The sequence below is a fragment of the Lissotriton vulgaris genome, chromosome 9, assembly GCF_964263255.1.
Source record: "Lissotriton vulgaris chromosome 9, aLisVul1.2, whole genome shotgun sequence".
Taxonomy (NCBI): Eukaryota; Metazoa; Chordata; class Amphibia; order Caudata; family Salamandridae; genus Lissotriton; species Lissotriton vulgaris.
Genome location: NC_141697.1, coordinates 686391949 through 686417365, shown reverse-complemented (window position 1 = coordinate 686417365; position 25417 = coordinate 686391949). Strand labels below are relative to the sequence as shown.

Here is a 25417-nt window from a genome sequence, read left to right as displayed (position 1 = left end):
AAAGCCGATATATGCCTCTTACAAGAGACCGACCTTCTCTCCAAAGACCACTTTAGATTGAAATCCTGAGCCTTCCCCATTCAATTATTTTCCTCTATGACGTTCAAGTCAGCCGGGGTCGCGATACTGGTCTCCCGATCTTTTAAAGGCAGGGTATTCCAAAAAGAAGCGGAAATTAAGGGGCGCCTGCTTACTTATCAATTTTCCATGGCTGGTATTACTTTTGTGGTGGTTTCCATATATGCGCCCAATGACGGTCAGGTCAAATTTCTTCTCCAAGCCCTTTGAGACGCTGCTGCCACATTGGATCACCATTTGCTGCTGGGGGGACCTTAATATTATTTTTGACAACGACATGGACAGGTCCTGCCAGAGGACACATCAGTCGGGGGTGCTCACCTTGGCAGGGCGGGCCTGCCTCCATGACCTGGGGTTGACTGATCTCTGGCGCTTGCTCCACCCTTGCACCCGCAGCTACACCTTCTACTCTGGAGCCCACAAAACATACACACAGCTAGACTACTTTCTCTGCTCTTCCTCCCTTCAGGCCCATGCGCAAAGTGCTGACATCCTGACAGCCTCCCTTTCCGATCACTCCCCCGTCCTGGCTATCTTCCTCCTGCCGGCTTCGGAGCGGCCTCTTAAGTATTGGCGCCTGCGCGATACACTACTCCATCGTGCCTCAGTGCTGGAAAAGATCCAGAAAGCTATTGCGGGCTACCTTGCCCTCAACGCTAACCCTGACACCTCGTTAGCTACACGATGGGGAGCATTAAAAGCGGTCCTTAGAGGGGAACTCATTGCCATTTATGCTGCGGATAACAAAGAAAGGGTGCGTAAGAGAGAGGAGCTTGCCCAGAGAGTGGTGGAGTTGGAGCAGATGCACCAACGCACTGGGGCATCCCGTGCAAGGCGGCAGCTTTGCACCGAACGCAAACACCTTGCGGCCCTAGACCAGGACAAGGCTGAATATGCAGCGCTTAGGCTCTGCCATTCCTACTTCACTGGCGGGGACAGATGTGGCCCTTTTGGCTAACAAACTGAGGGAGGCTAGGCAGAAGCAGGGAGTCCACACAATCCTCACACCACAGGGAGTGCCTGTCTCTGAAGATGCGGCAATTGCAGAAACGTTCCGAGCCTTCTATGCGGCTCTTTACACCGGAGATCCCCTGAACGCTCAAGCCAGAGCTGAGTATATAGCTAAGGCCCGCGTGCCCACACTCACACAAGCTCAAGCCGATTATCTTGATAGGCCGATACAGATAGAGGAGGTTATCTCCCCCATTTCGTGCCTTAAACTGGGCAAATCACCTGGCCCAGGCAGCTACACTGCGGCCTTCTACAAAGCATTCTGCAGCCAAAAATCCCCCACTCTGACAGCACTGTTTAACACCTTTGAACGCGCGGGTGCCATTCCTGGGGAGATGTTAGCGGCAGCGATAGTAGTCATTCCCAAACTGGGAAAAGATAGAACGATCTGCAGTGCCTACAGGCCTATTTCTTTGTTGAACATCGACATTAAACTGTATACCAGCATCATTGCGACTCGTTTGGCTCCATATATGGCCCAATTAGTTGAGCCGGACCAAGCGGACTTCATTCCGCAAAGACAAACTATCGATAACACTAAGCGCATCTTACATCTGATAGAATGGGGCTCTCTCGCACACAAGGGGAATATATGTTCTTAGCCATAGACACGGAGAAAGCCTTTGACAGGGTACACTGGCCTTATCTAGAAATGGTCCTGATCGCTGCAGGCTTTGGGGAGAAATTACGGTCCCGTATCTTAAATTGCTACCGTTCCCCTTGGGCGACTGATCCGGGTTAATGGCCACACTTTCTCTAGGTTCCCTATTGGGAGAGGCACTAGACAGTGATGCCCCTTGTCACCCCTCCTCTTTGCCCTGTATATGGAACCCTTAGCCCTTAGACTCCGGCAACACCCCCTTATATCCGGGATCAAATTTGGGGGAGATATTCACACTGTTAGCCGCTATGCTGACGATATTCTTCTCTCTCTCTCTCTGACCCAATCACGTCTATGCGTGCACTTTTTGTTGAATTGGATTGCTTTGCACTGGGGTCTGGTTTTAGGATCAACATGGATAAATCCATAGCCCTTAATAACTCTCTTTCACCGCCCACTCTCGCCTACTTGAGAGAGGAACACCGGTGGTTTGGGCCTCCACTGCGGTCCCTTACCTGGGAATCCAATTAGCCCCCACACTCCCCGCTACTGTGGAGATTAATTATTCTGGCCTTCGAACGCGCATCTGTGCGCCACTCAATAGATGGAAAACCTGCACAATGTCCTGGCTAGGTCGAATTGTGGCTGGTAAAATGACAATCCTCCCTCAACTCCTATATCTCTTTCAGACTCTTCCCCTTTGGCCACCCCGAGGTTGGATCCAGCAAATGCAGGCGGACGTGTCGCGCTTCATTTGGCATGGGCGTAAGCCATGCTTCCGACATCACATCGCAACGTTGCCTCCTGAGCATGGAGGGGTGGGAATCCCCGACATCCAGCTTTATTTCCACGCTACACAACTCAGATACCTGGTGGAGTGGAGCCGCCTGGAGTCTGAAAAGCACTGGCTATTCCAAGATCAGGCAGTAGCGGGTAGGCCACTACAAGGGGTGCCCTTTCATAATAAATCCCATAGGCCTCTGAACTTGTATGCCTCATACATTACTAGTATGATACTGGACTCTTGGGACCATACAAACGTCTCCCACCAGCTGACTACCTTCCTGTCCCCCCTTACACCACTCTTTGACAACCCAGAATATTACCCGGGCACGATTGCTTCTGCCTTTCGGTTGTGGCGCTCCTCCCCCTGTAGATCACTAGGCCATCTATTTGATCTGAATGGCATAATACCCTTTTCACAGCTCAGGGAGGACTATGGTCTCTTAGAGCAGGAGCGCTTACCCTATCTGCAGATCTGGCACTGGGCACTACATCCGACAATTAAGCCGCAAGCACAGCGTCTATTAACACCATATGAAACATGGCTAGTGACACGCACAACCGATAAGAAACTGATATTGGATATCTATCAAATTTAGGAAGGACGCTAAGTCACAAGGAGTGGGAGGGTATCTACCACAGGGCACGGCATTCAGCGTACCATATGGGCCTCACAGAGACCCTAACCTAGGTGGCCACTTACTGGTACTACACACCTGAACGCATTCATCGCTTTGACCAGCGTCGGGGCGACCGGTGCTGGAGGGGATGAAGGGAGGTGGGTACCCTAGAGCACATTCTTTGGGGCTGTCCAGCTCTACAATCATACTGGTCCCAAGTCCTCGATGAGGTGAACTTACACTTAGAAACGCAGCTCCCACGCTTTCCCTCCTACATCCTCCTGGGCCTTCCTAATCCGCTAACATATCCCCTTAAGTCACGGAAGAGCCGGCTGATTGCTATTGCCCTAGTGGCAGCGATACAGAACATCCTAATACACTGGTGCTCCACTTAGCTCCCTACACATACCGGTTGGCTCCAGCGACTGTGGTTCATGCTGGGCATAGAAAAACTGACTTTGACGTTAGCTGGCAGAGGTACCGAATTCCCTGAGTTGTGGCGAGCCTTCCTCACATTGCTGGTGCCGGAGTTCCGAGAATTAACATGCCCTTGGTATTTGCGACTCCTTCACCTTCCAGATACGCAAATTTCAGACGCTACTTCTAAAGGGACGCGTCCTTCCAGGCGTTGAGCACTAGCCCACATTTCCCACTTTTCTTTCCTTCATCTTATTTTCTTCCCTTATTTCCCCTTTCCTTGATTGTTATGGTGGACGAGGGTGGGAGGGGGTGGAGTGGGAGGTGGGAAGGGGTGGGGGGTTTCTTCCTTTTTGGTGTATGTTCTTGTTTTCTTCTCAGTATGGGGGCCCGCTCCATGGCCTTACCTCTGGTAATACTGATTTTCGCGACCCTGTGGTCCCACAGTTTTTACGGAGCCTAGAGCCTTGTTTCCTTGAACTGTTGTTTGTCTTCAAATTAACCAATAAAAAGATTTAAACCATAAAAATAACTCTGCGAGTGCACCACATGGAGAATAAGAAAACTGCTACCGAATAAACGATCGGGAGGCTGGTATCATGTTTAAATATCCTGAAAGCCCCGCAGCAGCGCCTGGTTCCTAGATTTCTACAAATCTGGACCAGCCACCGTTTTCTCACTTTACAGTAACCAGGGCAGCTAAAAAAGACATGTAGGTCAGATTATATTGGGCAATCGCAAGCCGGGCGCCCCACAGTTTGAGAGCCGCCCCAGTTATTTGTAAAGGAGCTTAGGGGCAAGACCCCACATCTAAACTGTAAAAGAAAGCGTTCTTGCAGTTGTCGGCTTGATATCATTCAGGGATGGCTCTAGGCTATACCTATTCTTGGACCCTAGGAAGATTGCAGTCAGCTTACCAACTAGGGGGTTGCATTGGAGTTGGGCCAGTTTGAATTCCCCGAAGCAATCCCTTAGCATTTTCCTTGAGATTGAGGCACAAGCAACCTCCGGGTCATCCCATAGGTTGCCCCGTCCCAAGCTCGTTAACGTGTGACGAACATAAGAGAGCCAGGGTAATTTGCCCACCCCTGGAAGGCTCATCATCTCTCTTAATTCATCTCTATATGCTGCAAGTTCAGGGGTAACCCACAGGCTCCGCCAGAATAGGAGGGGTCTAAGATTAGATTCATCCGCTATGGGTCTAACCCTCAGGTCCAGACGTAGCGGCGTGAGTGGGTTGCTCTGTGGGAGACTAAATATTTGTCTAAGGAAAATATTTTCTGACTGTGTGAGACTCTCAGAGCTGTAGTGTCTCCATAGTTCTGCTCCGTACAACGCCCCTCCCCTGGCTTGCACCTTGTAGATTTCTATGGCAGGGCTCACAGGTTTGTAGCTTGATTTTCGAAAAACCTTCATCAGTCCTCCAGATGATTGTGATAGTTTAAGGGATGATTTTTAAATTTGAGCCCTCCAATTCATGGAATCTGTAATAGTGAGTCCTAGGTAGTCAAATGAAGATATTCTTTCAAGGGGTTTGCCATGTAGAGATGGATTTGGACGAGGGATTTTGGGGGAATTGAACACCATGTATTTGTTTTTTTGGAGGTTGATTTAAAGCCCTCTTTCCTTACAGAACGCATCGAACCTATTTAATACCCTCTGTATCCCCATGGGTGACTTAGGGCCAGATGTATCAAAATACCGTTTTGCGAATCCTAAATAGCGATTTTTTGCGAATTGCTATTTAGAATTCGCAAAACGGTATGTGTGTACAAAATTGCTATTTTTAGCGATTCCTTATTATTCTTTATTTGCAAATTCGCAATTTGCGAATTCGCAAATAAAGAATAATTTCCAATGCATTCCTATGGGCCAGGAGGCCCATAGGAATGATAGTGCAATAATTCTCAAATTGTGAATTCGCAATTTGCTAATCGCAATTTGAGAATTATTTCAAGGGTGCAGGGGTGTCTCAAAGACACCCTGCTGCACCCCTGAAATCTACATGTGTATGTATGTGTGTCATATGCCACCCTCACGAATGCCAAATAGGGCATTTTTAAAAGAAATCGCAAATTACCACCAACTACAAGTTGGTGATAAATTGCGATTTCTTAACACAAATTCGCAAATCAAAAATGTTTCATACATATCATTTAAGGAATCGCAAAATTTGCGATTCCTTAAATGCTATTGCAAAATAAGGGATCGCAAATTATTGCGATTCCTTAAATTGCGATTTTTTGATACATAAGAAAAAATGCAAAAAGGCCATTTGCGAGTCGCAAAGGCCGAAATTCCGCGAATTTCGGCCTTTGCGGTTTGCAAAAGCCTTGATACATCTGGCCCTTAGACACTAGTAGAATATCGTCGGTAAACATCATAGCTGGAATTCTGAGTGTTGCCAGCTTAGGGATGTCCAAATCTTTCCTGCTCAGCAGATAATCTACTAGGCCATTTATATAGAGGATAAATAGGATCAGGGCGAGTACGCATCCCTGGCGGACACCTCTATTTACAGGGATAGGGGCCGTAAGGTTTCCCTTCTTCCCATATCTGATTTGGGCTTAATTTCCCTCGTGCCGCCGCTTAATTGCTTGACACAAGTAAGGCGGAACCCCCATCTCATGGAGAACTGCCCACAACTTCTCTCTTGGGACCAGATCAAATGCAGACCTCAGGTCTACAAATATTAGGTAGAGGCTGCCACCCTCCAGACACACGATCTTCTAGTGTAATATTTGTAGCCTGAGGATTTGGTCCAGTGTGGACAGTTTTTCCCTGAACCCTGCCTGCAGGGGAGTGAGTATCTTGTGCTCCTCCATCCAGCTCTGCAGTCGGAGCAGCAACACATGTGCAAACAATTTTTGTGTGATATCTATAGGGCTTATTGGACTGTAATTTATTGGCAACAGCGGGGAGCCCTTTTTATATATGGGAATTATTTTGGCTCCGGCCCAACTAGCAGGGATCTCTATACCTTGGAGTATAGCATTAAATAGCGCCCAGAGGTATGGTGTCCACACAATGGGTTCACTACGGAAAAGGTCCCCAGGGATCTTGTCCAGTCCGGGGGCTTGCCTGGTGCTACTTTGGAAAGAGTGTCAGTTATCTCATTAAGGGATATCACATGGCTGTCATCCAATGTTGTGGGGATAGACATAAATGTAGTCGGTGGGACCATCTTCACAGAACAGACATTCAGGGCTGGTTCATCCGATGTTTCCACCTTTGAATAGAAAGACTCAAAGTGTTCCCGCCATACGCCTGTCTTCAAGTTAGGCTCTATCGGAGATTTAGCCTCACAACTGCCTGTATTGACCACTTTCCAAAAGGTCCTCATGTCCCGGCCACCCAGAGAGCTTCTCAAGTGATCCACTTGCTGCTTTCCCACCCTTTTTTGCCTCAGTAACACTGGCCTTATAGGCTGCTGTAGATGTTTTAATTAAGGGACGATCATTAGCCTTAATAGAGGCAATCAGGGCTGTTTTGGCCTTGCGACATTCATCATTATACCAAGGGTGGGGAGATTTCCTAGTGGGCATACATTTGTTAGTCGGAAAAAAAAGTCTACTGCAATAGCCAGTAGCCTGATATGATTCTGGGAGACCTTCTGGAGATCAATTCTGAAACCATTAGTTGGTACAGAATTAATTGCGGACAAGGGCCTCGTACAGGGAGCCTCATTTATACTGGGACTGGCTTATGTCTGCCCAACATACTCTCCTCCTACAGTTTGAGAGGGCCAGCCTATCATCAATAGGGAAATAGGCACTTATTGCACTCCCAGGATTGGGTTTGTGTAGTTCTAGCACAAGGACGTTATGGTCACTATCTTGACGTCCTATAACTTTAAAATTAATCACCCTATGCCAGGATTTGGAGTCGATTAGAATGTTATCCAATAAGAAGCCTCTTCCATTTCTAGTAAAAGTCTAATTACTAGATGAGTTAGATTGTGTTCTTCCATTGCATGCCCTTATAGAGTATTTTAAAACAAGGCAATTCATCTGGATCACCATGGGGGACCACATTTTAACTAGAGGGTATGAAGACTCCGGGATGGCCCAGAATTCATCTTCCTCACAGAGACTATCCTTTTGCACGCCATCTAGTGGCTCAAACTGACAATAAAAATCCCCTCCTATGATCACCATGTGGTTATTTGCAATGGTAGCTAGAAATGATGTTAGTTCCTCAAGAGTTTTTGACTACTGGCCCTGCCTAACTGGTCTGGAGTACACATTTAATAGGGCAATGGTGTTCTTGGGGGAAAAATGCAGAAGAACGTACAGAATGTAATTTAGGATGATTCTATCCGTTCTGCTGAGCAACCTAGGTGGACTGCCACCCATGTGCTTAGGCCTCCTGAAGGTCTTCCTTTCCCGCCTGATGTTGCAGGGATATTGAATATAGCATAACCCGATTTTGAAACATCCCCCCCTTGCCCACGTCTCCTGGAACAAGCAGATCTCATGCTGGTCAATGAAGTGGCCCCATTCGGGGTCATCAATCTTGCTGTTCAGGCCTGCTAGGTTCCAGGATAAAGCACGTAGCCTTGGGCGGTCAGGAGAGTTGTTTTTTTGGTAACTGGTAGGGAGGGCTGTGGGGGAGACCCAGGGAACGATGGAGGTTCTTGGTTAGAAATCAAAGTCATGTTTGAGCCTTCATGGGTATTCCCTGGTGAGCTGCTCATGCTCCCACAGGTTCCCCCTTCCCTTAACAGCGTACAGTTCCCTGCCTTGTTCTCGCGGGACTCAATTACCAATGGAGTTTCGCCCAACTGCACTTCAAGGCCAATGACTTGGGCCTCAAGTCAATCCACTCCTTCTAGGCCACTAAATCTGATTGCTGTAGGAATATTATACATTTGATGCCTGGGCCAATATTATTCTACAGCCGCTTTGTTATAACAATGGTTTTCATGTCTCCGGTCCCATCCATATTGTCTTATGTCTTCGTAGACCCTCTCAGGGGGACAAAAATAGCCCAGATGGAGGGCTTGAATTTAACCAATTTTTCTCCCCTCCTCTCTATTCAGAATTTCTTGCACAACGCAGGGATATCTAAAATTAATCACTATGCAATCACCTGTCTTGTCATTTGTCCTCCAACGTACCCATCCCACTCTACGTGTGGTTAAAATCTCTTCAGCATCATCATACCGGAAGTACCTATGATACGCTAAGCAATGCATGCATTTATTTTTTAGTTATTGGTGTAACTCCTTTTGGCCCCTTCCAAACTCAGGGATATTTATTTATTTATATATTTATTTAAACTTATATCGCGCAACAGCTACCCGCAGTGGGTTTCCCGGAGCAAGGGATTGACTCAAGAAGGAAAAACAGACCTATCAGACAGCACCATGGATCGGACTAGAGCAGCAAGGAGATCTTTAAAAAAGTAAAGTTTTCAGTTTTTTTCTAAAAATAAAGAGATTAGTTTCAGCCAGGAGAGGACTTATGGGGTTGAGGCCGGTGGTAGGTTAATAACTGGGGGTGGGGCATATTCTTCGAAAGCCTCTGTGCCTGTTTGTGAGTCTAGCCTTACCCTTTGAATATTCGGCTGCCAAGGTCTGATGGCTTGTTTAAGTAAGGGAGGTGGGTTTGCTCTGCTAGTAGTGGCGGTAGAAGACATCTCTATGTTGGGTCTAGGTGGGGCTAATAGTTGTTGTCTCTCTAAATTTAATGCTTGGGTAGCTGGGGGGTCAATGTGTTTAGGGGTTGGAAAGGTCTTTGTAGGGTTCGCAGTTACCTTGTCTCCGGGACCAGTATCCATTTGAACTGCCCCATCAACCGCCCCCTATAGCTTGTCCAATTGTTAATAAGTGAGGTCAATTTTTACACCCAACCTACGAGCGATTTAAGTTCGTCCTTGACTATGTCCCTCACTTGGATTTGAAGATCCACCACTAGCTTAGTAACCCACACTGGCTGTTCATTGGTTGTTTCAATGCTGTTGTGAACCCCTCCCATCCCAGTATTCCTATTGTCTTTCTTTTCTATCATGGCTTTCTTCCTTCTTGCCTCAGTTTTTACTGGTGGTTTAGGTCTCCCCTTGTGACGGGTTGTATAGGAGATACCACCCTGAATTGGTCAGGAATATTAACTTCAGCAATTGAAGTTTGGACCCTAGGGGACTCATTTATCAGGACTCCTAGGGTACTTGGTGATTGCGAAGTATGGGAATCTATTGTATGAATTTCCAAGTTGGGAGTGAGGGATAATCGTCTCTCTGTCCATTCAATCTCAGTGGCACCTGCTCCTAGAGCCTTTTCCAACATCCTATCTATGGATGTGCTTAAAACTCACTTGCAGATAACACTGTTATCAAAAATGGTTTAGATATATTTAAAACTAAAATATGCAATCTAGTTAATGCTCATTACACTTAATAAATAGTTAAAAGCATAAAACCTTGTTTAGCAGTTAGACCATGAAGTGCAACGTACAAAGGGCTAGCAATGTCAGGGCCCTAGAGAAAACAGGACAACGTGATTATGTGTTTAACAGCAATAAGAAAATGTAAACATGGACTATAAAGTGCAAGGTGCTGAGGGCTAGCAATGTTGGGCCCCTATAAGCAGAAATGCAAGGTGCTAGATAGATTTAGCAACTGTAATGGGCATGTAAACGTTTTACTGCTAATAAAACACGTTATATAGGGTCCCAGTAATACATTTAAAAAAAAAGTCCAATAGGGTCCTATAGTCCAATGCCGGGATGAAAGACGATTAATTGTACTGGAGCTTGTCAACTGGCTGTAGAGCTAGCCAGTCCCAAGTATCAGCATGAGGGGGAGTGGCAGTTACAAGTGTAAGAGCTGTTGGAAACAAAAGTCTCACAGTACCTTTTCTGCCACCTCTGATGAAGCAGGAGGGTCTTGGTCCTAAATAGTAACGGGGGTGGCCCTGCCCTGTATCTTCCTGGCAATGACGGGCCCATCCTTGGCCCGGGCTTCGCCTGCGTGCTTCCTGCGCTGCGGGAGGTCGGCGGTGCTTTTCTAACGCCTCCGGGCATGAGTGCAGCGTTGCGGGTGCGGGGCTGCTGGGGGCTGTAGTATTTGGGCTCAGCTGTTTCCCACACGGCGTGGGTAAAAAGCACTATGATGTTCCCCTCATGGCAGGAAGAAACCAGTAACTAGACCCTGGGTGTCCTGCTCTGCGGGAGGTCGGCGGTGCTTTTCTAGCTGCTCCGGGCGCGAGTGCAGCGTCGCGGATGCAGGGGCTGCTGGCGGCTGTAGTGTTTGGGTTCAGCCGTTCCCCTCACAGAGTGGGTTAAAAGCACTATGCTGTTAACCTCACTGCAGGAAGAAACCAGTAACCGGACCCTAGGCGTCCCGCACTGAGGGAGGTCGGCGGTGCTTTTCTAGCGCCTCCAGGCGCGAGTGCAGCATCACGGGTGCAGAGGCTGCTGGGGGCTGTAGTGTTTGGGCTCAGCCGTTCCCCTCACGGCGTGGGTTAAAAGCACTATGCTGTTAACCTCTCGGCAGGAAGAAACCAGCAACCGGACCCTGGGCGTCCCGCGCTGCGGGAGGTCAACGGTGCTTTTCTAGCACCTCTGGGTGCGAGGGCAGCATCGCGGGTGCAGGGGCTGCTGGGGGCTGTAGTGTTTGGGCTTAGCCATTCCACTCAGGGCGTGGGTGAAAAGCAGTATGCTGTTCCCCTCACGGCAGGAAAGAACCAGCAACCGGAATCATTCACAAACCTATCCATCACGTATCCCTCAATCCACCCTTTTACTCATTCATTATCGATCCATCCACCCTTTCACCCTATCCATCCGTACACTCATCCATCCACTCTTCCACCCATCCACCCATTCACTCATCCATCCAGCCATTTACCTATCCAGCCATCCTTTCACTTACTCATTCATTCGTCCAGTCACTCATCATTCCACCCACTCAGTCATCCATTTACACATCCCCCTTTCTCTTTCAATTCCCTTTTCACTTAGCCATCCATCCTTCCATCCACCCACCCATCCATCTACTCATCCATTCATGAATCCATCCATTGAACCTATCATTCATCCATCCTTTCACTCATCCATCCATCCTTTTACTCATCCATCCATCCTTTCTCTCATCCATCCACCCTTTCACTGCTTCACTCATCTATCCATCCTTTTGTCCATCTACCCGCCCTTTCACTCACTCATCCAGCCTTACATCCACCCTTTCACTCATCTGTCCATCCATTCACCCTTTCACTAATCAATTAATCAAAACACCCTTTCACTTATCAATTCATCAATCCATCTATCCATCATTTCACTCATCCATCCACTCATTCACTCTCCCATCATCCACCCTTTCAGTCATCCATCCAGCTATCCATCCACCCATCCCTTCACTTACTTACTCAGCTTTTCACATTAATTATGAGACCCATCAAGAACTCCACCCTCGCTGTAGTTCCTAAAGCAAGGGCTGGGGTGGGGCAGGGTTCACTATGCCCTTGCACATAGGCAATCTGATGAAAAAGTGGAAGGTATGAGTCATGCATGACGCACAGTGCCTGGAAGTGGGGCGACTGTGACATTGTACTGTTTCCAGAGCTTCAAGTGTGATGAAAAAAGTAGGGGGGTCTCTCCAAAAGGATGTTTGATGTAATAAAATGTGTGGCTTAAAACACTTAAGATAAAAATATGTGCTTAATATAATGTGCCGCCTGACTGGTATGTTTGTTGCTTCTGTCATTGCATCCAGATATATAACACAACAAGTAACATTACACCTAGAGCAAGTACACCTACACCAAGCAAGAGCTTTTGGCTTTTTCAATGGATGTTAGTTGCATAAAATAAAAAAGCAGCAACTATGGCTGCTATACTATAACTATAATCCTTTCCTTTGAACTTCTTTCACCGCCTTCCTTTAGTTAACTGCATTCTCACCTAGAAACAGCATGGGCGTTTTTGGACTTCCATGTGACAGAATGCCCTACCCTGGTCCGAGGCTGGAGGAGGCCACCACATGCTGTGTCAGCACAGACTGACCCATTGTCATTCTATATGTGGAAATCAGCCCCACACAGAGTGACAGTGGGCGGGTGGGGCTTCTCTTGTGCTCTGAGGAAGATTGCGAAGTGCCTCACCAGGGAGCTGAGGCCTCTTACAGGGGAACAGCTCTGTTCCCTGAAAGGCCCAAAATTACGGACAAAAGGCGTCCGTAAAAGGGATCCTCACGGACAACGGACGTGAGGTCCAATCTATGGACTGTCCGTGAAATTTACGGACAGTTGGAAACCCTAGCTGTAATGCCACAACTTCTCCATGCTGTATGAGGCATGGGATGCAGTTGGAGAAAGGAGAATGCAGCAACCTTTTGGGGGCGAGTCTTACTCAGGGGGTGTTATATGAGCCTAAGACTGCTTACATCAAAAATAATGTGAGGTTGTTACTCACATATACAAAAATATATATTTTGATAACTTGACGGTGCATTAAACTTGAAGTGTCTCTTTATTTATTTTAATGTGTCGAAAAGTTAATATGTATTGTGCATGCAGAAAGCAATGCGTAAGACCTTATTTGGAAAAGAGTGCTCATGCAGTAGTAACCATTGATGCTGCCGTTGAAAAAACGTCATATCAAACTAGGCAGCAAAAACGCCTCCTGGTTCAACGATGATCTTAAGAAATCCAAGAAACTCTGTCGCTCCCTCGAGAAGGCCTGGAAAAAAGACCCAAACACCAGCACCAGGGACGCCTTCAAAAACGCCACCCGCATACACCACCAACTAATCCGGTCTGCCAAGAAAGCCGCATTCAAAGACCGACTAGATAACAACGCCCACAACAGCAAGGAATTATTCAACATCGTCAAAGAATTTACCAACCCATCAGCCAACTCCAACGACATCACCCCCTCTCAAGCCCTCTGCGACTTCCTAGCTTCATTCTTCCACAACAAAATCGCAGACATCCACAACAGCTTCGACAACCGACCCGGAGACCAACCCACCCAACCTTCTGCAGGACCTTCAGCCCCCTTGAACATCCTTAATGACTGGAACCCAATCTCCACTGAGGGCACCATCCGCCTGATGAACTCCATCCACTCAGGATCCCCAACAGACCCATGCCCTCACCACATCTTCAACAAAGTAGATTCCATCATAGCACCACACCTCCGAGATGTCATCAACTGCTCCCTCAACTCCGCCACCTTCCCGGAAAGCTGGAAACACGCAGAACTCAGCACCCTTCTGAAAAAACCCACAGCTGACCCCACCGAACTCAAAAACTACCGCCCCATCTCGCTTCTTCCATTCCCGGCCAAAGTCATCGAGAAAGCTGTCAACAACTAGCTCGCCGCCTTCCTCGAAACCTACAAATCCCTCGACTCCTCACAGTCCGGCTTCCGAGCCAAACACAGCAATGAAACCGCCCTCATCGCAGCAACAGACGACATACGAACTCTACTGGACAATGGAGACACAGTCGCCCTCATCCTCCTCGACCTCTCCGCAGCCTTCGACACAGTCTGTCATAGCACCCTTTTACAGCGCCTCAGAAACGTCGGAATCCAAGGAAAAGCACTGGAATGGATCACCTCGTTCCTCACCGGAAGAACCCAGAGAGTCCGCCTCCCACCATTCAAGTCAGAGGCCACTGAAGTCATCTGCGGCTTACCACAAGGATCTTCACTCAGCCCCACCCTCTTCAACGTATACATGAGCCCCCTCGCGGTGATTGCACGCCAACACAACCTCAAGATCATCTCCTACGCTGATGACACTCAACTGATCCTAACACTCACCAGAGACCCTAACACTGCCAAAACCAACCTACATGAAGGAATGAAAGAAGTAGCCGAGTGGATGAAGCACAGCCGTCTGAAACTGAACTCAGACAAAACAGAAGTCCTCATCTTAGGCACCTCCCCCTCCGCCTGGGATGACTCTTGGTGGCCAGAGGCCCTTGGAAAAGCACCCATCCCGACGGACCACGCACGGAACCTGGGCTTCATCCTGGATTCCTCACTATCGATGAACAGACAAGTCAACGCCGTTTCTTCATCTTGCTTCAACATTCTTCGCATGCTCAAAAAAACATTTCGCTGGATCCCCACAGAAACTAGAAAAACGGTCACCCACGCACTGGTCACGAGCCGCCTGGACTACGGAAACACCCTATACCCCGGTACCACCGCAAAACTCCAGAAAAAACTCCAACGCATCCAGAACGCTTTAGCCAGGCTCATACTAGACATCCCGCGTAAAGAACACATCTCTGGTCACCTGAAAAACCTCCACTGGCTCCCCGTCAATAAGAGGATTACTTTCCGCCTCCTAACCCACGCACACAAAGCACTTTACGAACTTGGACCCGAATGCCTCAACACACGACTGTCCTTCTACACCCCCTCCCGCCAGCTACGATCCTCCAACCAAGCCCTTGCCACTGTACCTCGCATCAACAAAACCACCATGGGAAGTAGATCCTTCTCCTACCTGGCAGCTAAAACCTGGAACTCACTCCCCACTCACCTTCGCCTTACTCAGAACCACCTAGCATTCAGAAAGCAACTTAAAACTTGGATATTCGACAAGTAATTCCCCACCCTTCTTCAAGCGCCTTGAGACCCTCTGGGTAGGTAGCGCGCTATATAAATCTCTTGACTTGACTTGACTTGACTTGATACTGCTTTCCAGCCTTTTATATCAAGCACATTCCGGTGCAGGAGTAGTAGATGTAGTCAGAGGCCATCTTAAAATGCCTTGGGAGGAAAAATGTGGGTTGACAGCATTGTAATAGCTTATTTATGCAGAGGGTGCTCAAAACACTTCATATGGAACGAAGATTAAATACAAACTGAGGCACTGAAGCATGTAACAGAAGCGCTTGGCTTTATATCAGTTTAACATTTTGGAAAGTGGTTTGAAACATCACATTATTCAGTGGCTAAACATGTAATTGCTGGACTGCATTTCTAAAAAGAATAAATTAAATTTCAGCAGTAAAGAAGTCTCTAACTGAGGCACAGATTAACCAGAGAAATAAAAGAAATTGCGCTCCCTGAGGTCGGGGTGCTCCACATAGCCTCATACTTTAGAAAGGCTTAAAAAAGGTAGAGATACGGGAATCAAGGAACAATAAACATACAACTAACTAATACATGTTCAGTGCCCCTGCAACCTGGCGCCCCTCTGCCTCAGCCTCCGGGTGTAAAGCGCTTGCCTCATGTACCACAGGGTCCACCGCCTCTGGTATGCCCGGGTGCCATGCCCCAAAGAGCTTCTACAGGGAATGCCACAGCTCCGAGGCCGCACCTCTAGCAGCTGCACCAGGGCTGGTCAGGATAAGAACCTGCTTGGCCATGGACCCTGCACAGTCACTGCATGGCCTCGTTGATTGGCTCCACCGCAACCGGAGTCACGGACCTAAGTGTTGTGTCCTGTGTATGGGGAGTGATCGCCCTAGGGGTAGCAATCTGGGACCTACACTCCGGGGCATCTAATCCTGACTAGGCCTAACACGTGGCCCTAGAATAATCTCAGGCGGACACTGGGAATAACTTTGTTGCTTGGTCTGCGTGCCTCTGAACGCCTGCGTGCGTGCGAGACCTCTTTTTATTATCAGGAGTCACATGACTAGCGCGCCCCAGACCCGGGGCGCCAGGGGCGGACCTCCAGGAACATAACATTCCTCCTAAAACAAGGAAAAACCAAAACACAAACAAAACCACACTTAAACATTTTCATTCCAGTCTCATGGAACATTAGGACCGGTACCTTCAGCGTCCATTAATCGTAGCACCACTTTACTGGCTGGTCTGCTCAACTATATGCATATGTAAGTGGGAACAGTCTTACGTGAAGTAGTCTCTTAGCCAGCCGGAGGGGGTGGGATTGTCTCGTAATCGACGTTGCGATCCCCGATGACTCAGCATTTCCGCTCCAGCCTCCGACTCGTGACTTGGCGCCTCTCTGGCGGCCCCCTCCGGATCTGGGGCCTCCTCAAGGGCCTCCGCGTCACCTCCCACTTCTTCACTGAGGGCCTGTGTATCGTTACTTTGTCTGACCTCATGACTGGGTGTTGATTCGACATTTGGTGAATTAGTTGCGGTTTCAGTTTGGTCGCCACCTTGCCGATGCTCTGACTCCGGGGCTGCGGAATGAAACAGTTTGAAATGAGACACATTGCGAGTCACCCTCTCTCGTCCTCGGATCACTGTGAGATGGGTGCCTTTCACCCCAATTACTCGCCACGGCCTTTTTTCATAATTGAGTCTAAACTTGCCACTGGTGACGCGATTGCGAAGAAGCACCACATCTCCTCGTCTGAACTGGGGTGGCACTGCCCGTCGTCTTTGGCTGATTTTGGCAAACGTGGTGTTTCTTCTCCTCGCAACCACCTCTTCATTTACCACTTCAGGTGACCACTGTGGATGATGAGGGATAGAGTCCGTTATCAATCTTCCTAGGAGAAGATGTGCTGGGGCAACCCCCGTCGTGGAGTGAGGGGTCTGGCGATAGCTTCGAAGAAACGTAAAGATGGCCATTTCCACTGACTGTTCCTTATTGTGAGCAATACGGATGACTTTGTTCAGTGTCCTCATGAACCTCTCGGCTTCCCCATTGGCTTGAGGCCACCGAGGCGTTATGCGCCTGTGGCGTGTCCCCAGAGATGACAAGTAGGTGGCCAAATCCTGTCCTTGAAACGGCGGTCCATTGTCCGTTCGAAGTTCCTTCATGGCACCATGAGTGGCAACAATCTTTTCCATTTTGGGTATAACACAGTCTGCACTGGTGCTTGTTACGATTTCCACTTCGGGGTACTTTGAATGGTCATCTATCATTACCAGGGTGTGTCTTCCATCCGGGAGACTGCCAAAATCCATGCTGATCCGCTCCCAGGGTCCTTGTGGTCGGGGCTCCACAATGATGGGGGCTTCCCGGGAGGTGTCCCCCGTGACTTGGCAGGCAGTGCACGACCTCACCACGCTCTCCACCATGTCGTCCATGAGGGGGAACCATACTTTGGTTCGCAGCCGGGCCTTGGTCTTGACCATCCCCTGGTGACCTATGTGGGCTAGTTGTATCACTTGTCCCGTGAGAGCCGTTGGTATTACTAGGCGATGTCCTCGCAGTAGGCATCCTGCCGTGTCTTCATTTAGTTCAGCCCTAACATGGTACAAACTTTCCATAATTTTCTGAGCCTCCGGGGTGAGCACCTTCCAGCTTTCCTTGGCCCTCTGCCAGTTGGCAGTCCGAAGGAGGTCCTTGGCCCGCTGTATGCAGGCGTCTTGAGCCGTGGCGCTCACGACGTCCTCCATTGATATGGGGCGCGGGCATGACCTGGCCACTACCCACTTCACATACGCTTCTGTCTCTTCCGCCTCATCCATCTCTTCTGGAGTCGCGGGCCTGGGATGTCGCGATAGGTAATCTGCCGGGTTCTTCGCTCCTGGTTGGTACTCAACGTTGCAATTGTATTCCTGCAGTTGCAATAGCCATTTTTCGATTCTTGGGGGTGGTTTCGATGAAGTCCCTGAGAACAGAGCCACCAGCGGCTTATGGTCGGTCACCACCGTGAATGGCTTGCCATAGACGTACAGGTGGAAATGGCGACATCCCCAGTGAATTGCGATGGCTTCTTTCTCGATCTGTGAGTACCTTTGTTCAGTGTCCGTGAGGGACCTACTGGCGAAAGCAATTGGTGTCCAGTCTAGTTCATCTCTTGGCCTTTGCATCAGTACGGCCCCCAACCCCGCCGGTCCGGCATCTACCGCGATAAGTGTGGAGTTTCGCGGGTCAAAGAATGCCAGGGTGGTGTTGTTGGAGAGGGAGCTCTTGATGTCCTGGAACGCCTTCTCCTGTTCCGGTCCCCAGCTCCACGGAGTGGAGTCCTTAGTGAGCTCACGCAGCGGGAGGGTTAGATTGGCCAAGTCCTTGATGAAACGACCACAGTAGTTTACCATGCCAAGAAAACTCCTGACTTCCGTGACCGTCGTGGGTGGTGGCGCATCCTTGATGTCTTTGACTTTGTCTGGATCGGGGTTGACGCCGTCAGCTGAGAAGACATACCCGAAGAACCCCAATTTGGTCCGTAGGAATTCGCACTTGTCTCGGTGTAGCGTGAGTCCCGCACTGCGGAGCCTGCGGAATACTTGCGCCAGCCGGTGATTGTGTTCTGGAATTGTTCGGGCATGCACCATGATGTCATCGCTGACATTTATCACTCCAGGTATGCCAGCGATCAGCTCCTGAATGACATTTTGGAAGACTTCCGCCGCACTGGATATCGCAAAACTAAGTCTGGTGTATCTGCGAAGTCCAATGTGGGTGGAGAAGGTTGTGATATTTCTGGACTCTTTGTCTAGCACCAGTTGGTGATACCCCGCGCGAAGGTCAAGTTTGGAAAACCAACAGGCTCCAGCCATTTCCCCGATTAAGTCATCTATCGTGGGGGTGATATGGCACTCCCTCTTGATGGCAGCATTTGGGATACGCATATCTACGCAGATCCGGACTGCTCCCGGCTGTTTCGGTTTCCGCGAAACTCAGGGGGTGGGGCCTGATACCTTCTCGATTATTCCAGCTTCTGCAGTTCCTCTTCCACTAGTGGCCGAAGGTGGAAGGCAATGCGATGGTGTCGCAGGGCCACAGGTTGCACGGTGGGGTCCACATGCAGATGTATTTCACGACCTTTAAGACACCCAATTCCCTCAAAGAGATCTGGAAAGTCCATGATGGGCTGTTGCACCGACTCTTCATGTACTCCAAACGCAAATGTGACCACCCCCAGGTCTTCGGCTGTTCTGCAGCTTAGGAGCATGCCTTGACCCTCTTCCGACACGAAGATGTTGGCTCTGGTGACTTTGTCCCCGTGGCGGACTGCTGCTTTGAACTTCCCACGGATCCGGAGCGGGACGTCTTGACCATATGCATACACCGTGATGGGGGTAGGGCTAAGTCTCGGAGGGCTAGACATGTGGCTGTAGAGAGACGCACTCATAAGATTTATAGATGCGCCGGTATCTACAACCGCCATGATTTCCTGATCCGCCACCTGGATGGAGCATCGGGGCAGTGTCCTGGTGCGTCTGGCGGCGGTGCCGATCATGTGCACCTTGTGTACGGTCCGCTCCTCCTCGTCATCGTCATCCATGTCGCTGTTGCTGGGCACACCTTCTGCGACCGTGTTTACCGTCTGGCGTGGCTTGCGGAACCTTTTGGACCGGCATACTTTTTCGAAGTGGTTCATCTTGCCACATCCTGAGCATCTCTTGCCCCGTGCCGGACACTCTGGTGCCGGGTGTCTCGGGCCTCCACAGTAACCGCATGATTGTCCTGATGCCCCACCTTGAGGGGGTGCCGCTCTTTTGGGCCATTTGGACGGTGTTTGTACCTGTATCTTGTTGATCGGTTCCACCTTCACATTGGCTTGTAATGCCGCCTCCATGTGGGCCGCCCTGGCTTTGGACAACTTCTTTGTGCGGCCAAGGGTGAGGATGTCAGGTAGAGGCTTCCCCGATTCTTCCAGGATCCTCTCTCGCAATTTTGCAGAAGCGCACCCTTGAATTATCTGTCCCCTGATTTCCTCCGTCACGTCCTGGAACCCACAAGTTAGTGCCAGTTTCTTAAGTCTGGTGTGGTATGCATCCAGCGACTCTTCCGGCAGTTGCCGTGCTTGCCGGAAGATGAACCGTTCATAGTCCTGGTTCGCCATTGGCTCAAAGTGTGCATTGAGAGCATTAATCAGGGTGTGATGAGTCTTGGGGGTCGCCTCTGTGAGGGTCCGAGCAATGGAATGAATGTCTTTGCCACCAAGGTGGAGAACCATGGCACGCTTCTGTTCCTTGTGGACCTTGGTGGCCTCGAAGAATATTAGGAGCCTGTCCACCCACTCCTTCCATTTTGGAGCGAGAGTGGAGGGCGCACCCTCCACCACAAACGGTTCAATGGGTGGAATGGTAGCCATCGCCCAGGACGCGCTTGATTAGGCCCGTGGCCGGCCGGGGTGAGGTCCGGGAAGGCACTTCTATCGGGCCGTCGACGACTGGGGTTTTGCACGGACTTGTCGATGCCCACTGGCAGTGCGGACGATGACCGCTGTGCGTCCCTCAGCGACCGCAGCGGAGCGCGTGCGATCGGCGCTCCGGAGTCGGACGGCAATGTAGCGCCTGAGGACTGGCAGACACCACGGCCCCTCGAGCAGCTAGGCAGGACCGGGCGCCGTCCAGATCGCCTCGCCAGGCGTGCCGAGGTGCGATTCACGCACGTGCCACCGCGCACGGTGCGGCACCGGACGGGAAGTTCCTGCGATGGAGCGGCCTCGCGCGACCAATCGTGCTTTGAAGCGCAGCAGGGTAGCGTCGGGCAGCGCCGCTCACCTTCAAGGAGCCAGGGGTAGAAGTCGTCGTCCCTCCAGGCGCGCTGTGCGGGGTTGTGTGTGTCAGCAAGGCACGAGCACCACGAGCAAAGGAGAGCGCTCGCAGCCGCCTCACCCAAGAGTGGGCACACACACGCCCGTAGCGAGGGGTCGGCAACCACCCTCGTCGCCAATTGTTGTGTCCTGTGTATGGGGAGTGATCGCCCTAGGGGTAGCAATCTGGGACCTACACTCCGGGGCATCTAATCCTGACTAGGCCTAACACGTGGCCCTAGAATAAACTCAGGCGGACACTGGGAATAACTTTGTTGCTTGGTCTGCGCGCCTCTGAACGCCTGCGTGCGTGCGAGACCTCTTTTTATTATCAGGAGTCACATGACTAGCGCGCCCCAGGCCCGGGGCGCCAGGGGCGGACCTCCAGGAACATAACACTAAGGAGAGTAACCTTGACTCCACCCACACAGTCGTCATGAATAGCAAAATCTCTGCGTGCCTACCAAAAAGGAATGTTTCCTTCTGTAACGTATGTGGTGTGCAAAAGCGCTCCAATACCTACGTGTCGAGTTTTCGAGATACATAAAAAAAATGTATGGAAATAACTGGCAGTCTTTTCCTACTTATCGAGTTTGCACTATATAAAAACATGAACCGTGTAAATAACTGAAATGTTTAACTGGTCTGGCGGCGGGGTCATAGAATTGTATTCACCTGCCCCTCTGAAGACAGAGCATATGCCCCTGGGGGTAAACAATACATGAAGTGGGAGGCAACCGGAGTCACAGGCCTAAAGAGAGCAGCCTTGACTCAGCCCACACAGTTGTCATGAATAACACAATCTCCGCGCGCCTACCAAAAATTAATGTTTCCTTCTGTAACGTATGTGGTTTGCAAAATGCTCCAATACCTACGTGTCGAGTTTGCCCTACATAAAAAAATATTTGGAAATACCTAGCAAGTCTTTTCCTACGTATCGAGTTTGCGCTATATAAAAAAATAAAAATGCAAATAACTGACAGGGTTTACCGTTCTGGCAAAGGGGTCATAAAATGGTATTCGCCTGCTCCTCTGAAGACAGAGCAGCCGCCCCTGATGGGTAAATAATACACGAAGTGGGAGGCAACAGGAGTCACGGGCCTAAGGAGAGTAACCTTGGCTCCGCCCACTCAGTCGTGATAAATAACACAATTTCCACGCACCTACCAAAAATGAATGTTTTCTTCTGTTATGTATGTGGTGTGCAAAGTGCTCTAATACCTATGTATTGAGTTTGCACTATATAAAAAATAAATGGAAATAACTGGCAAGTCTTTTCCAATGTATTGAGTTTGCGCTATATAAAAAAATAAAAATGCTAATAACTAACAGGTTTTACCGGTCAGGCGGAGGGTCATGAAATGGTATTCAACCGCTTCTCTGAAGACAGAGTAGCAGCCCCTGGTGGCAAAAAATATATGAAGTGGGAGGCAACCGGAGTCATGTGCATAAGGAGAGCAGCCTTGACTTTGCACACTCATGAATAACACATCGCGCAATAACCACTCCACGCATCAGTTTGCGTAAAAGGCCATTTATTAGGACAGGCATGACATCTTACAATAAACATAACATCATTAACTTAACAAACCCCCCAACATACTGCCTTTCAACCGTCATCCACTCACGTGCTCCACCAGCCATTCCCAAATCACACCACAACCTCTTTGCATCTCATTCACTTCCCCTTTCCACTTTCCAACACCTCGGTCATTTCCATCCATGGCACTGCCGTCTACCACTCTCTCCCATCCTGCACCTGTAACCCCCTCCCTGGAAGGGTGATTCTGCCCGTCATGGACTCCCCACCCCTCCCAGTTCCCGGAGACACCCCCTAACGTGCCATCCTGTCCTAAACTGGCATGTTGCCCAACATGGCAACTACAACAACAACAACCAACTACCCCTTGCAACCATGTAGGGTGGGTGGGTGACAAGACTAACTTATCCCTGAGGCACCAGGGACAGGAAAAGGAAGTTGTTCCCCTCCTGTCCCCCTAAATAGCCTCCTACCTAACCCCTCCCACCCCTGACCTAACCCCCTACCTAACTTCTGCCTGTCCTAGCCTCGCGCGAACACCCCGGGGAAAAGACTGGTCTGCCGACCTGCATTCCCCCGGGGGCCGCATCGCGCAATAACCACTCCACGCATCAGTTTGCGTAAAAGGCCATTTATTAGGACAGGCATGACATCTTACAATAAACATAACATCATTAACTTAACAAACCCCCCAACATCCTGCCTTTCAACCGTCATCCACTCATGTGCTCCGCCAGCCATTCCCAAATCACACCACAAACTCTTTGCATCTCATTCACGTCCCCTTTCCACTTTCCAACTCCTCGGTCATTTCCATCCATCGCACTGCCGTCTACCACTCTCTCCCATCCTGCACCTGTAACCCCCTCCCTGGAAGGGTGATTCTGCCCGTCATGGACTCCTCACCCCTCCTAGTTCCCGCCACCCAGAGAACCCCTGGAGGGCGGTTACCTGCCCCACCAAGCGTGCACCTTTCGAACTCAGTCCCTCTTACACCAGATTGATTAATTCCATAAAAAGCTAATCAAGTCCCGCAGCTCCATCAGGTAAAATGCATTTCCCATGTGAGAAAGGTGCACGCCGTCGTCCCTGAAAAGAAGAGGTTGTTCCAGCTGAAGCCCGACATGAGCCAGCACTTTGATACCCCGATCCGCACAAAAGAGTCTCATTGCCCTATTCAGTTTTCTGCGAGCCCTTTCAGCGGCCGCAGGCTTGAGTGCACCCCTCCAGATCCTCTGTGGCACAAATTCAGTCCACACAATGCAGGCGCCAGCCAGATTGCGTTTCATCACCTCCAAGTCCCTCTGCATCAAATGCAACAGTGACACCCCCGATTGTTTCACCAAGTCATTTTCCCCCAGGTGGACGATAAGCATGTCCGGGCAGCTCAGCTGCAACACTTTCCTTGTTAGCCATGGCAACAGTTCTCCCCATCTCATTCCGCTCTTACCCCACCATTGTACTTCGTGATGGCTGCTCCTCAGGCCCAGGCTACGGCCGTACACCTGCCTGTCAGTGTATTTCGAAGCCCAGTGCACAAAAGAATGCCCAACGACCCAAGTTACCGTCTTGGCCCCCGGTCCACGAACACAACCTACGAAGAAAAAGGTATTAGTACCAAGGCATGACAAGATAAACGCCAAGCAGCGCAGCCGTCCAAGCATTGCGCCCCACGCCCTCACTTGCGCACATAGCGCTCACAGCACCGCGACCGCCAGCGACCAATCCTCCTGATCTCCTCCCACGACCAACCCAAACCCGCCGCCGCCGTAGCCACCCCAATGCGGAAGGAATGCGTGCCAAATCGAGCCGGATCCCTGCCCAGCCTCCTCAAAGCCAATCGCAAGACCGCCAACAACTGGAATGACGTCAAATGCTTCCGTGACGCGTGCACAAAAATTTCCCCCTCTGACCTCCGCACTTGCCCACCAAAACGCAGCCACTCACGCACCGGGAACACGCTGGCACACCCACTCTCCGACAACCAAACCCACTTGCCCCGCCCCAGTTGTTCAGTCTTAGAACGCCCCTACCAAATGCCCTATCGCGACCCATCCACACGCACATCAGCAAACAACCGACCCGGCACCCCACGAGTCCCCAGCAATTCCGACACACGAAACGCACCAAAGAACATCCAGATCATACACAAGCGAAACAGCGCCACCTCCTCCCCGTCGTAACACAAAATTGCAATTTGTGCAAAACCTCCTTCAATAAGTCAAATGTGACTGCCTCCCGAGGCAACTCCCCCCCACTTAACTCCGCCCGCACCCGCCCCCAACCCTTCAACATTCGGCTCAGCAGATCCGATCTAGCCGGATCTAAACCCAGATACACCATGCAGTAGAAAGAAACTCCCGCCAACTTGCCTGCGATCGTCGTCTGCGACAACCCCCTATCCATGCAGTCCAACACAAAATGCACCACCCTCCGCTCGCACTCCTCCTTCGGCAATCTCACCACATCCTTCCCCAGGCCCACAAAGTCCCCAAACTCAGTCCAAGCCAATCTGTACGCCCGCCTAGTAGACTCCGCCAAAGACCTCTCCACCAAACCAACCACTCTCACTCCCCCCATGCCCAGATACCCTCCGGCACCTTGGTCTTGCAAGCCTCCGCTCCCGGCGCCAGCTCCCTGAAGCGCTGCCACTGCGAACGAGATAACGCATCCGCAATTTCTTACTTGAGCCAGGCACATGTTGCGCGCGAAACAGCACATTGTAACGCAGACACAGCAGCATGAAACTTCGCAGCAAGCGCAGCACTCGCAGGTCCCTTGCTTTCTGGTTGTTAACCAAGTCCACCATCGTCATGTTGTCCACCTGAAACAACACCGACCTGTTCCTGAACTCCAGGCCCCACACCAGCAGTGCAACCAACAAGGGAAAAAACTCCAAGAACGCAATGCTCCTGCCCTGACGCAGCCAGTGAGCCGGCCACCGCTCAGCACACCAGCGACCGTCCCAAAAGATCCCGAAACCTGCC

General features: G+C 50.2%; 1 protein-coding gene across 1 annotated transcript in view; it reads left to right on the top strand.

Annotated features, from left to right (window-relative positions):
* The window catches only part of LOC147692109 (protein jagged-2-like), a 746472-nt gene that overhangs the window by 648562 nt on the left and 72493 nt on the right, over positions 1 to 25417 (top strand). The window lies entirely within an intron of this gene.